The following is a 3,940-nucleotide window of genomic DNA, read 5'->3' on the forward strand; positions in this document are numbered from 1 at the left end:
CATAAAGTACACGATATCCACTCTACAATCTACAGACTCATAAAAAGGTAAGTAAGTAGGAGGGCCCAAGGAAAATTATTTGAATCTTGTTCAGATGGGGAAATAAAATAATCATTGTAGGTAGATAGAGGGAGGAAATTGGATGGGATGGGGTGGGAGGAAAAACGGAGATGGTGCTCAGGAGTGGGGAGAGTGAGGCAGCAGGAAAGGGGAGGGCTTGGAGAAAGAAGGGAAATTGGTGGATCTCTGGGATGAGCAGGAGACTTGGGATGAGAGGGTGGGGAAGGAGTCTATGTGGGTGATCCAAACTGATACTTCTAGCAGTTAGGGATGACTAAAATGGCCACCTCCTGTAGCCAGGAGGGACTTTCAGTGGAAGGTGGAGGACATCAACTCACTCACAAAACCTTAAACCCCAAATTTTTCCTGCCTACAAGATGTTCAGGGATAAAGATAGAGTGGAGATTGAGGGAAGCGACAGCTAATAAAATCCCATCCAGAGAGAGAGAGAGAGAGAGAGAGAGAGAGAGAGAGAGAGAGAGAGAAGCCCTGACACTGTTACTGATGCTCTGCTATACTTGCAGACAGGATCCGACCATAACTCCTCTGAGAGGTTCCACCCAGCTGCTGATGGAAACAGATGCAGAGACCCTCAGTCAAATGTGAGATAGAGCTCGGGAGTCCTGTGGAAGAGTGAGGGATAGCGTTGAGAGAGCCAGAGTGGTCAAGGACACCACAAGAAGAGCTACAGAGCCAACTAACCTGGGCCCATGGGGGCTCACAGAGACTGAACCACCAACCAAAGACGATGCAGAGGCTGGACCTAGGCTACCTACACTTATATATAACAGACGTGCAGCTTGGTCGTCATGTGGGTCCCCTAACAATTGGAGCAGGGTTGGGAGTGGGCTGTCTTTGACTTTGTTGCCTGTCTTTGGTTCCCTTTCCTGAGGCTGGACTGCTTTGTCTGGTGTGAGAAGATAAGCTTAATCCTTCTGAGCCTTTATGTGCCTAGGCTGGTTGGTATCTAAGAGTGCCTTACTCCTCTCTGAAGGAAAGGGGAGGAAATAAGAGGAAAGGGGCTGAGAGAGTAGGACTGATAGAGAGGATGGAGGCTAGGCTTCCATAGGCCTGTAAGTAAGTAAATAAATAAATAAATAAATACATAAATGATGGAAAAACCCAATGATCAGATCCCCAAATCACAGTATTTTGTCACACAAGCAACATTTATGGCCTGAAAAGTTGTGTGTGCCTGCTCCACATGTCCCCAGGTCTCAGCCAAGATTATCTAATATATTCAAGCTTATATACAACCGATACATACTTCCTCTTAAACATGACACTTTGACACTCATAACTATAGATAGGTAACTACTGTTTTCTAACTGTAGAAATAGAATGGGAGCATATGTACTCAAACTCACATTTATTTGTGTATGATAGGTTATATGGTACAAATATATACACAAGGCTGAGACTTTTAAGAACAAAACCCCTGATATACAGTCACATGATATGAACACAAGATAAGCACATTCCATCTTTTTTGAAATTTAATTATCCATTTAAAATAATGTTTTACAGGTATACTTTGTATGGTAAATATATCCTCCTCCACAGTTCTTTTCCTTTCTGTCTCCTCTCCTCCTTACTCTTCCCTTCTCCCTCTTCCCTCCTCCCCTTCTCATTCCTCCCCTCCTTCCCTCTTTCACTTTCTTCCATTATTCCCATTCATTTATTCCTCTTAATTCACTTCTAATGTCATTTAATAGATACACTGATGATTCTCTGTAACTAAGGAAAATCTAGGAACCACAAATGTGAGAAAATATATTTGTCTTTCTGAGATGAGCCATACTCATTAAATATGATTATCTCTAGTTGTTGTCTGTTTCTTTGTAAATGACATAACTTCATTCTTCATGTTTGAAAAACGTCCCTTGTGCCCATATATTCCCTTTCGTTATTCAGTCCTCTGTTATTGGTGACCACAAGAACTAGTCAGATTCCAGATCAGCAGATTGTGCCAGCTCTGCTTGTCAAATGATCCAGAATCTGACAACTTCTAGTCTCTCTGATTGGCATCCTTGTTTCTGTCAACTTCTTCCCTGACATGATTTTTGTAAGAGCTTTTTCAGTTTAACTCAGTTTAGGGTCTGGAGTGAACCTGTTGAATAATGGGAGGGTTTGCTACTCTACTGCTCATTACTCTATTAATTATTTTCTGATTCAGCCATAGGTTTACAAAAGACACCATAGACTCCATACCCTGACTTCTTCCTTTTTAATACCAAAATAAAATGTAAAATATAAAACAAAAACTGACATACAAAAACTCTGCATGATCTGGCCTGACTGATATGCAGTTCTGGAATTGGGCAAAACAAGCAAATAGAAGGAAGAGAGCTAAAGAGAAGTTACAAAAGTACAGATTCACTCATTCCCACACTCATTAAGCCCATAAATGCACTACATAGAAGCCATAATATATGCAACAGCACCTGTATGCTGCATCAGTTTCTGTGAGTTCATATGAGCAGTGATCACCTTAATTTAGAGGGCCATGTTCCATTGGTGTCTTTCATCCTCTTCTTTACTCTTTCTGCCTCCTGTTTTGGAGGATTCTTTGAGCCCCTATGGGAGGGATTTGATGGAGACATGCCATTTAGGGTTGAGTGTTCAGAGGTACTGGAAGATCCATTTGGTAGCAAGAGATGAGCAGTTGGGGCTCTGCTTCACCATTCATTGGTGTTAATTTTTTTTCAGGACTAAATGCATGGCCTTTATTTCTTCCAGATCAAAGATTTTGGAAATAATCATATAAAGATGAAGAATCAACTACCAACCAAAGAGTACACATGGAGGGACCCACGGCTCCAGCTGCACATGCAGCAGAGGATGGCCTTGTTGGACATCAATGGGAGGAGAGGCCCTTGGTCCTTGGAAGGCTCGATGCCCCATTGTAGGGGAATGCCAGGATGGGGAAGTGGGAGTGGGTGGGTGGGTGGGTGGGTGAGCACCCTCAAAGAAGCAGGTGGAGCTGGAAGGGATAGGGGGTTTCTGGAGGGGAAACAGGAAAAAGGAGTAACATTTGAAATGTAAATAAATGAAGTTTTGCATCCTAAAAATGTTTACTTATTAAAACTATATTACTACACAAAATATAAATAAACTATACAAAAATAAAAGGAAACAAGCATGTACATTTACAGAACTGTATATTAGTCAGGCCAGATCATGTAGAGGAAATTCCCAGCATGACTTCATTCATCTGTGAGGACACAGAACAATCCTTGTTTGGACATACACCATCTTACCCTGCTTGAGCAGCTCTTCACCTCTCCATGGCTTCCTTCTATGAGTTTGCACGTCTAGTCTGCTTCTCAGAGTAGACATTTACATCCTCCACCAGCCATTGGAGGAGAGATTGGGTCATGAAGATGACTGATTTCACCCATTCTTTATAGAAGGTTTCCTGGTGCCCCCCTTCCATCATCATAACTGGAATCAGAGACGCTCCCATAGCTTCTTCTTTTTTTCCACATCTTTCTGAAGCAAGGTTTTGGAAAAAAAACCCACAAAAATTCTGCTATTCCCCAGAGGAAATCTGTTATGAAAGACAGTCTCCATGGGGACTGATTCCAGCTGCCAAACACTTGACCACTTGAGATATAAATCATCTTCCCTCCAGTTGCCTGCTTCCTAGCAACTGAGTGGAGATTTCATTTAGGTCACCTTCATATTTGTATATATTGTAGGAAGCTTCTACTGTAGTAGGTTTCCAAAACCGTTACTTTTAACTGTCTAGCCTCATATCGCCTCTCCTCCCCAGTTGATCTTTCTTTTCCAGCCACACCCCATTCATTCATAATTATATTCTATTTGATTTCCTAACTATATGTTTGTTTTCCCCATACTAACTTTATACCTTATCTGT

At 41.9% G+C, this 3,940-nt stretch overlaps 1 pseudogene; it reads right to left on the minus strand.

The window, feature by feature from the left end:
* Positions 1-3,386: 3,386 nt before the first annotated feature.
* On the minus strand, positions 3,387-3,683 carry LOC114611800 (annotated as a pseudogene).
* Positions 3,684-3,940: the final 257 nt, after the last annotated feature.

The sequence above is a fragment of the Grammomys surdaster genome, unplaced genomic scaffold, assembly GCF_004785775.1.
Source record: "Grammomys surdaster isolate TR1022 unplaced genomic scaffold, NIH_TR_1.0 126124, whole genome shotgun sequence".
Classification (NCBI taxonomy): Eukaryota; Metazoa; Chordata; class Mammalia; order Rodentia; family Muridae; genus Grammomys; species Grammomys surdaster.